The 10,000-nt window shown below is 66.3% G+C and overlaps 1 non-coding gene across 1 annotated transcript in view; it reads left to right on the top strand.

The window, feature by feature from the left end:
* The first annotated feature begins 9,597 nt into the window (after window positions 1-9,597).
* LOC135765533 (18S ribosomal RNA) overlaps window positions 9,598-10,000 on the top strand; it is a 1,855-nt gene continuing 1,452 nt past the window's right edge. The window contains exon 1 of the ribosomal RNA XR_010540812.1: window positions 9,598-10,000. This exon is cut by the window's right edge and continues 1,452 nt beyond it. This is a non-coding gene — a ribosomal RNA (18S ribosomal RNA).

The raw sequence follows: 10,000 nt of genomic DNA on the forward strand, positions 1-10,000 counted from the left end.
GCTCGTTGGAAAGGTCCCTCCGCGGGGCGTCCGAGGGTGGGTGTCCCGAAGGGCTGCGGCAAAGGGCTCCGGAGCTACGGCCGTGGGAATATCAAGGGGTGGTACTCCGTATCTCGGCCGGGCTTAGGGTTAGAGAGGCGCGGGTTGGCTCGTTGGATAGGTCCGCTCCGGTAGAGCAACCGACCCAAGGGACGAGTCGATCCGACCCAAGGCGCCCGAGCTACGGGCGTTTAAAGGTCAGGCGGTGGTGCCCCGTATCTCGGCCGGGCTTGGGGTTAGAGAGACGCGGGTTGGCTCGTTGGAAAGGTCCCCTCCGGTGGAGCAACCGACCCAAAGGGCGAAGTCCTGGGACTTTGTGCGCCGGAGCTACGGGCGTTTAAAGGTCAGGCGGTGGTGCCCCGTATCTCGGCCGGGCTTAGGGTTAGAGAGACGAGGGTTGGCTCGTTGGAAAGGGCCGCTCCGGTAGAGCAACCGACCCAAAGGGCGAGTCGATCCGAGCAAGGGCGTCCGAGCTGCGGCCGTGGGAAAATCCGCGGAGGGACCGCCGTATCTCGGCCGGGCTTGGGGTTAGGGAGAAGCGGGTAGGCTCGTTCGAAAGGTCCCCTCGGGTGGAGCAACCGACCCAAAGGGCGAGTCGATCCGAGCAAAGGCGCCCGAGTTACGGCCGTTTAAAGGTCAGGCGGTGGTACCCCGTATCTCGGCCGGGCTTAGGGTTAGAGAGACGAGGGTTGGCTCGTTGGAAAGGTCCCCTCCGGTGGAGCAACCGACCCAAAGGGCGAAGTCCTGGGACTTTGTGCGCCGGAGCTACGGGCGTTTAAAGGTCAGGCGGTGGTGCCCCGTATCTCGGCCGGGCTTAGGGTTAGAGAGACGAGGGTTGGCTCGTTGGAAAGGGCCGCTCCGGTAGAGCAACCGACCCAAAGGGCGAGTCGATCCGAGCAAGGGCGTCCGAGCTGCGGCCGTGGGAAAATCCGCGGAGGGACCGCCGTATCTCGGCCGGGCTTGGGGTTAGGGAGAAGCGGGTAGGCTCGTTCGAAAGGTCCCCTCGGGTAGAGCAACCGACCCAAAGGGCGAGTCGATCCGAGCAAATGCGCCCGAGTTACGGCCGTTTAAAGGTCAGGCGGTGGTACCCCGTATCTCGGCCGGGCTTAGGGTTAGAGAGACGAGGGTTGGCTCGTTGGAAAGGTCCCCTCGGGTGGAGCAACCGACCCAAAGGGCGAGTCGATCCGAGCAAATGCGCCCGAGTTACGGCCGTTTAAAGGTCAGGCGGTGGTACCCCGTATCTCGGCCGGGCTTAGGGTTAGAGAGACGAGGGTTGGCTCGTTGGAAAGGTCCCCTCGGGTGGAGCAACCGACCCAAAGGGCGAGTCGATCCGAGCAAAGGCGCCCGAGTTACGGCCGTTTAAAGGTCAGGCGGTGGTACCCCGTATCTCGGCCGGGCTTAGGGTTAGAGAGACGAGGGTTGGCTCGTTGGATAGGGCCGCTCCGGTAGAGCAACCGACCCAAAGGGCGAGTCGATCCGAGCAAAGGCGCCCGAGTTACGGCCGTTTAAAGGTCAGGCGGTGGTACCCCGTATCTCGGCCGGGCTTGGGGTTAGAGAGACGAGGGTTGGCTCGTTGGAAAGGTCCGCTCGGGTAGAGCAACCGACCCAAAGGGCGAGTTCATCCGAGCAAAGGCGCCCGAGCTGCGGCCGTGGGAAAATCCGCGGAGGGACCGCCGTATCTCGGCCGGGCTTAGGGTTAGAGAGACGAGGGTTGGCTCGTTGGATAGGGCCGCTCCGGTAGAGCAACCGACCCAAAGGGCGAGTCGATCCGAGCAAAGGCGCCCGAGCTGCGGCCGTGGGAAAATCCGCGGAGGGACCGCCGTATCTCGGCCGGGCTTAGGGTTAGAGAGAAGCGGGTTGGCTCGTTGGATAGGGCCGCTCCGGTAGAGCAACCGACCCGAAGGGCGAGTCGATCCGAGCAAGGGCGCCCGAGCTGCGGCCGTGGGAAAATCCGGGGAGGGACCGCCGTATCTCGGCCGGGGAAAGGGCTAGAGGCTCGCGGGTAGGCTCGTTCGAAAGGTCCCCTCGCGTGGAGCGACCGACCCAAAGGGCGAGTCGATCCGAGCAAAGGCGCCCGTGCTGCGGCCGTGGGAAAATCCGGGGAGGGACCGCCGTATCTCGGCCGGGGAAAGGGCTAGAGGCTCGCGGGTAGGCTCGTTCGAAAGCCCCCCTCCGGCATAGCGACCGACCCGAAGGGCGAAGGCCCCGGACCCGAGGCGCCCGAGAAACGGCCGTGGGAAAATCCGGGCACAGACCGCCGTATCTCGGCCGGGGAAAGGGCTAGAGGCTCGCGGGTAGGCTCGTTCGAAAGCTCCCCTCCGGCATAGCGACCGACCCGAAGGGCGAAGGCCCCGGACCCGAGGCGCCCGAGAAACGGCCGTGGGAAAATCCGGGGAGGGACCGCCGTATCTCGGCCGGGGAAAGGGCTAGAGGCTCGCGGGTAGGCTCGTTCGAAAGCCCCCCTCCGGCATAGCGACCGACCCGAAGGGCGAAGGCCCCGGACCCGAGGCGCCCGAGAAACGGCCGTGGGAAAATCCGGGCACAGACCGCCGTATCTCGGCCGGGGAAAGGGCTAGAGGCTCGCGGGTAGGCTCGTTCGAAAGCTCCCCTCCGGCATAGCGACCGACCCGAAGGGCGAAGGCCCCGGACCCGAGGCGCCCGAGAAACGGCCGTGGGAAAATCCGGGGAGGGACCGCCGTATCTCGGCCGGGGAAAGGGCTAGAGGCTCGCGGGTAGGCTCGTTCGAAAGCCCCCCTCCGGCATAGCGACCGACCCGAAGGGCGAAGGCCCCGGACCCGAGGCGCCCGAGAAACGGCCGTGGGAAAATCCGGGCACAGACCGCCGTATCTCGGCCGGGGAAAGGGCTAGAGGCTCGCGGGTAGGCTCGTTCGAAAGCTCCCCTCCGGCATAGCGACCGACCCGAAGGGCGAAGGCCCCGGACCCGAGGCGCCCGAGAAACGGCCGTGGGAAAATCCGGGCACAGACCGCCGTATCTCGGCCGGGGAAGGGGCTAGAGGCTCGCGGGTAGGCTCGTTCGAAAGGCCCCCTCCGGCGGAGCGACCGACCCAAAGGGCGAAGGCCCCGGACCCGAGGCGCCCGAGATACGGCCGCGGGAATTTCCGCGAGCTTCGACCGGACGTATCTCCGGCGGGCGGGGTCGCACGGACCCGAGGCCGGGCTCGTCGGAAAGCCCCGGGACGGACCTTTCGAACGAGACCGGCCGCGCGTCCGGGCGACCTCCGAGGCGGACGCTAGGGGCGCCGGAGCCCCGGACGAGCGAAAATTCCGCGACCACCCGCCCGTATCTCGGCCCGGGAAAGGGCCAGAGACTCGAGGGAGGGCTCGTTCGAAAGCTCCCCTCCGGCATAGCGACCGACCCGAAGGGCGAAGGCCCCGGACCCGAGGCGCCCGAGAAACGGCCGTGGGAAAATCCCGCGGGGGTAGGCCGTATCTCGGCCCCGGAAAGGGCTAGCGACGCGCGGGTGGGCTCGTTCGAAAGGCCCCCCGCGGAGGAGCCACCCACCCGAAGGGCGAAGGCCCCGGACCCGGGGCGCCGGAGCAGCGCGGTAACGAAATTCGAATTTTCGACCGGAAGTATCTCGGGCCCCCGGGGTCGCACGGACCCGCGGCCGGTCTCGTCGGAAAGCCCCGGGCGAGACCTTTCCGACGAGCCCGGCCCCGAGTCCGTAGGACCTTCCCCGGCCGAGATACGGCGCCCGGCAGTTCATTGGCCGATATCTCGGAAACGGGGCGTCGTAGACGCTCCGTGGTATTGGTGACCTTGACGATGCCGGGTCAGACGAGTCGGCCGCGGGCACGGGCCCGGGGGCGCCGGCCGCCAGAGTCGGGTGGCTCGCGCACTTCCAGGCGGGCCGCTCGCGCACCTCCAGGCACCCCGACCCACTCGCCGAGGCCGACCGAGGTGCGCCGTCCCGGCCGCGGACCGGTCGGGGTCCCCTCTCGAAAGGGCAGTAGTGTGAACAGGTGCCATCGGGTATATAGGGGAAGGGGTCCTCTCGAACCAGGCCTTCGAACCCGCGCGAGCCTAGCCCGGCAAGGCTCACCCTCCCCGGCCACGGGTTCGGCCTCCGTCCCCCTGGAGGTCCGGCACCTCCAGGGTCCCCGACCCTGCCTCCCCTGCCCGAGGGGAGGCCTCCGAGGCGGGCCTGACAGGGCGGCCCTCCCTCCTGGAAGTCCGGTTCCTCCAGGGTCCCCGACCCTGCCTCCCCTGCCCGAGGGGAGGCCTCCGAGGCGGGCCTGACAGGGCGGCCCTCCCTCCTGGAAGTCCGGTTCCTCCAGGGCACACGTCCCTACCTCCGTAGCCCAGAGAGGTGACTCCGAGGCGGGCCTGACAGGGCGGCCCTCCCTCCTGGAAGTCTGGTTCCTCCAGGGCACACGTCCCCACCTCCGTAGCCCAGATGGGTGACTCGATAGCGGGCCTGACAGGGCGGCCCTCCCTCCTGGAAGTCCGGTTCCTCCAGGGCACACGTCCCTGCCTCCTTAGCCCAGAGAGGTGACTCCGAGGCGGGCCTGACAGGGCGGCCCTCCCTCCTGGAAGTCTGGTTCCTCCGGGGCACCCGTCCCTACCTCCGTAGCCCAGATGGGTGACTCGAAAGCGGGCCTGACAGGGCGGCCCTCCCTCCTGGAAGTCCGGTTCCTCCAGGGCACACGTCCCTGCCTCCTTAGCCCAGAGAGGTGACTCCGAGGCGGGCCTGACAGGGCGGCCCTCCCTCCTGGAAGTCTGGTTCCTCCGGGGCACACGTCCCTACCTCCGTAGCCCAGATGGGTGACTCGAAAGCGGGCCTGACAGGGCGGCCCTCCCTCCTGGAAGTCCGGTTCCTCCAGGGCACACGTCCCTGCCTCCTTAGCCCAGAGAGGTGACTCCGAGGCGGGCCTGACAGGGCGGCCCTCCCTCCTGGAAGTCTGGTTCCTCCAGGGCACACGTCCCTACCTCCGTAGCCCAGATGGGTGACTCGAAAGCGGGCCTGACAGGGCGGCCCTCCCTCCTGGAAGTCCGGTTCATCCAGGGCACACGTCCCTGCCTCCTTAGCCCAGAGAGGTGACTCCGAGGCGGGCCTGACAGGGCGGCCCTCCCTCCTGGAAGTCTGGTTCCTCCAGGGCACACGTCCCTACCTCCGTAGCCCAGATGGGTGACTCGAAAGCGGGCCTGACAGGGCGGCCCTCCCTCCTGGAAGTCCGGTTCATCCAGGGCACACGTCCCTGCCTCCTTAGCCCAGAGAGGTGACTCCGAGGCGGGCCTGACAGGGCGGCCCTCCCTCCTGGAAGTCTGGTTCCTCCAGGGCACACGTCCCTGCCTCCTTAGCCCAGAGAGGTGACTCCGAGGCGGGCCTGACAGGGCGGCCCTCCCTCCTGGAAGTCTGGTTCCTCCAGGGCACACGTCCCTACCTCCGTAGCCCGGATGGGTGACTCGAAAGCGGGCCTGACAGGGCGGCCCTCCCTCCTGGAAGTCCGGTTCATCCAGGGCACACGTCCCTACCTCCGTAGCCCAGATGGGTGACTCGAAAGCGGGCCTGACAGGGCGGCCCTCCCTCCTGGAAGTCTGGTTCCTCCAGGGCACACGTCCCTGCCTCCTTAGCCCAGAGAGGTGACTCCGAGGCGGGCCTGACAGGGCGGCCCTCCCTCCTGGAAGTCTGGTTCCTCCAGGGCACACGTCCCTGCCTCCTTAGCCCAGAGAGGTGACTCCGAGGCGGGCCTGACAGGGCGGCCCTCCCTCCTGGAAGTCTGGTTCCTCCAGGGCACCCGTCCCCACCTCCGTAGCCCAGATGGGTGACTCGAAAGCGGGCCTGACAGGGCGGCCCTCCCTCCTGGAAGTCTGGTTCCTCCAGGGCACACGTCCCTGCCTCCTTAGCCCAGAGAGGTGACTCCGAGGCGGGCCTGACAGGGCGGCCCTCCCTCCTGGAAGTCTGGTTCCTCCAGGGCACCCGTCCCCACCTCCGTAGCCCAGATGGGTGACTCGAAAGCGGGCCTGACAGGGCGGCCCTCCCTCCTGGAAGTCTGGTTCCTCCAGGGCACACGTCCCTGCCTCCTTAGCCCAGAGAGGTGACTCCGAGGCGGGCCTGACAGGGCGGCCCTCCCTCCTGGAAGTCCGGTTCCTCCGGGGCACACGTCCCTACCTCCGTAGCCCAGATGGGTGACTCGAAAGCGGGCCTGACAGGGCGGCCCTCCCTCCTGGAAGTCTGGTTCCTCCAGGGCACCCGTCCCTACCTCCGTAGCCCAGATGGGTGACTCGAAAGCGGGCCTGACAGGGCGGCCCTCCCTCCTGGAAGTCTGGTTCCTCCAGGGCACCCGTCCCTACCTCCGTAGCCCAGATGGGTGACTCGAAAGCGGGCCTGACAGGGCGGCCCTCCCTCCTGGAAGTCTGGTTCTTCCAGGGCACACGTCCCTACCTCCGTAGCCCAGATGGGTGACTCGAAAGCGGACGCGGGAGGGTGTACGTGGCGCACCCCCAGGCCGAAGAGAGGTCTCGTGAGCGGACGCGAGGGTGTACGACAGAAGGCCTGGAAGTCTCTGACTTCCAGGGTCACCGACCCTACCTCATGAGCCCGAAGAGGTGACTCGAATGCGGACGCGGGGGTGTACGTGGCGCACCCCCAGGCCGAAGAGAGGTCTCGTGAGCGGACACGAGAAGTACGACAGAGGGCCTGGAAGCAAAAGCGGGTGACTCGTGCACTTCCAGAAAAGGCAAAAGCGGGTGACTCGTGCACTTCCATAAAGCCGAAACGAGGTCTCGTGAGCGGACACGAGAAGTACGACAGAGGGCCTGGAGGTAAAAGCGGGTGACTCGTGCACTTCCAGGGTCTCCGACCTTACGGCGCCTTCCGACGCGGGCGCCTCCTCCCGGACGAGCCACGGGAAGGGCCCCTTCTCTCAAGGGGCGGTCGTTTGAACAGGTGCCATCGGGTATATAGGGATGGGTTGCTTCGAAAGTGGACCTCCAGCGTCCTCCCTCCCTGCGGCAGATCCCAAGAAAGGTCTGTGCGCGTCGGTGTGCGATGAACGAAAAACCGTTAAAAGAACTGGAACGGTTGGAACGGACGAAGGGCGTCTGATGTGAGGCAGCGCCCCGGGCGAGTGTCGAAAGACGGGTAACCCATATCCGCATGCCGCCTAGGCGGAAAGATCCGGCCTGGATCATATCAAGGCTAATGCCTAAAAACTAAAGCTACCTTGGGTGATGGAACTCGGCTACGGCCGCAAAACGATCCGCCCTGGATCATCAAGGCTAATGCCTAAAAACTAAAGCTACCTTGGGTGATGGAACTCGGCTACGGCCGCAAAACGATCCGCCCTGGATCAAGGCTACGGCCTAAAAACGGCAAAAAAAGATCCAAAAGTCCCTGGATCAAGGCGCTTCGGCTTAAAACCTGTGAAAAGATCCGCCCTGGATCAAGGCTACGGCCTTAAAGCTGCTCAAAAGATCCGCCCTGGATCAAGGCTACGGCCTTAAAACTGCTAAAAAGATCCTAAAGTCTCTGGATCTAGGCTACGGCCTCAAAGACACACGTGTTGTGAGATAAGATCCGCCCTGGATCTCCAGGCTACGGCCTCAAAGGTTCGACCCGACCATATATGCTCAGACACGGGCGAACACAAAAGCGTAACAACCCATGTTGGAACCGTCGAAGGATCTCGGCGTCGGCCGTAAAACGGAAACCCCCCGGTCGTCGGTACGCGTGTGGCGGTCGAGGGCCCCCGGCCGCCGGTCGGGCGGGCGCGTGGATAGGTCTCCCGAGCGGTCAAGGAGTCCCGGAAGCCGGTCGGGCGAGCGGCCGGCCCCGGGGCACCCTACCCTCTCGGGCGCACCGACCCCACGCGTTTCGTCTCGGTCGGCGTCCGGGGTTCCGAGACACCCTTATGTATCTGTGTGACAGACGGAGTGGCACACCGTCTGCGGCGGGACAGGGCCGCCGACCGCGATGGAAGTCGAGTGAGGCGGCTTCCGGGGTCCAAGACCCTACAGACAGACGGAGTGGCGACCCGTCTGCGGCGGGCCAGGGCCGCCGACCGCGATGGAAGTCGAGTGGGGCGGCTTCCAGGGTCCAAGACCCTACAGACAGACGGAGTGGCGACCCGTCTGCGGCGGGCCAGGGCCGCCGACCGCGATGGAAGTCGAGTGGGGCGGCTTCCAGGGTCCAAGACCCTACAGACAGACGGAGTGGTGACCCGTCTGCGGCGGGACAGGGCCGCCGACCGTTACGGAAGTCGAGGGGGACGGCTTCCAGGGTCCAAGACCCTATCTGTGTGACAGACGAAGGTGCATCGTCTGGGGCGGGACAGGGCCGCCGACCGCTATGGAAGTCGAGTCGGGTGGCTCGTGCACTTCCAGGGTCCAAGACCCTCTCTTCGTGACCGACGAAGGTGCTCTGTCTGGGGCGGTACGGGGCCGCCGACCGCTATGGAAGTCGAGTCGGGTGGCTCGTGCACTTCCAGGGTCCAAGACCAACGCGTTTGACCGACGAAGGTGCCCCGTCCCCGGGCACGGACGGGGACGGGCCCGGCCTCCGGGCCGCCGTGGAAGTCGAGTCGGGTGGCTCTCGCACTTCCAGGGTCCTCGACCCTATCTGTCTGACCGACGAAGGCGCTTCGTCTCGGGCGGGCCAGGGCCGCCAGCCGCTATGGAAGCCGAGTCGGGTGGCTCGTGCGCTTCCAGGGTCCACGACCCTGCCTTCGTGACCGACGAAGGCGCTCTGTCTGGGGCGGTACAGAGCCGGGCCCCGTCCAGCAGGGGACGGTGGCCCGAACAGGTGCCATCGGGTATATAGGGAAGAGCACCTCGCTGACTCTCCAAGGTGATAGGCTACCGGATCCCAGGACCTCTCGAGCCCAGCGAGAGGCCTCTCGAGCGGACACAAATGCCTCGAAAAAGTCCCTCTGCACTGAGGTAGTGACGATTCTTATTACGAATGGTAAATCATCCAAGGAAGGGACGAACCCGGCTGGCCTCGGCCGTTAAACGAGCCGGCTTCGTTCGGCCGCTAAACGAACCGGCGTCGTTCGGCCGCAAAACGAACCGGCGTCGGCCGCTAAACGAAACCCCGGGCGGGACAGGGCCGCCCACGTCTCAGCCTTAATGACCCGTTACGGGGTGACGCCCGGATACGCTTTGTGTGTCATGGCCCTGAGATTCTGGAAATCGAACTGCGCCTGGGGCAGGCCTCCGCCCGGCCGACGTTAGCGCGTCGGCCGCCATGGGCGGTCGGTTCCTCCCCGACCCGGCGCTCTCGCCTCCAGGGGGGCTCTCCGGAGCCCGCCCGACCCTTTCCGCGGGAGACTCAGACGGTCCGTCAGACGCGAAGGTCCGCCACCGGCGGCCGGCGAGGGCCTCGGCGACCGAGGGCGGAGACGCCCCCGGCCCGTCGCGGCCACCCGGCCCCGCGAAACGCACCTTTCCTCGGTTACGGCCCACCCGGCCGCCCCTCAGCCTACGAGAGGGGAGAGCCACACGAGAGTGGCCCCGGTCCCACTCCCCCCGGGGGGTGGAAACCGGGACCCGCGCCGCGTGAACCCCGGGTCAGAGCGAGGCTCTCCTACGGCTACTACCTGGTTGATCCTGCCAGTAACATATGCTTGTCTCAAAGATTAAGCCATGCAGGTCTAAGTGCACACGGCCGGTACAGTGAAACTGCGAATGGCTCATTAAATCAGTTATGGTTCCTTTGATCGCTCCACCCGTACTTGGATAACTGTGGCAATTCCAGAGCTAATACATGCAAACGAGCGCCGACCCGGCCCGCGAGGGCCGGGGACGCGTGCATTTATCAGACCCAAAACCCATCCGGGACGCGTCTCCGGGCGCGCCCCGGCCGCTTTGGTGACTCAGGATAACCTCGAGCCGATCGCGCGCCCCCGCGGCGGCGACGACTCATTCGAATGTCTGCCCTATCAACTTTCGATGGTACTTTAGGCGCCTACCATGGTGACCACGGGTGACGGGGAATCA

This window comes from Paramisgurnus dabryanus, unplaced genomic scaffold, assembly GCF_030506205.2.
Source record: "Paramisgurnus dabryanus unplaced genomic scaffold, PD_genome_1.1 h2tg000219l_1_36828__unordered_in_group3, whole genome shotgun sequence".
Lineage (NCBI taxonomy): Eukaryota > Metazoa > Chordata > Actinopteri > Cypriniformes > Cobitidae > Paramisgurnus > Paramisgurnus dabryanus.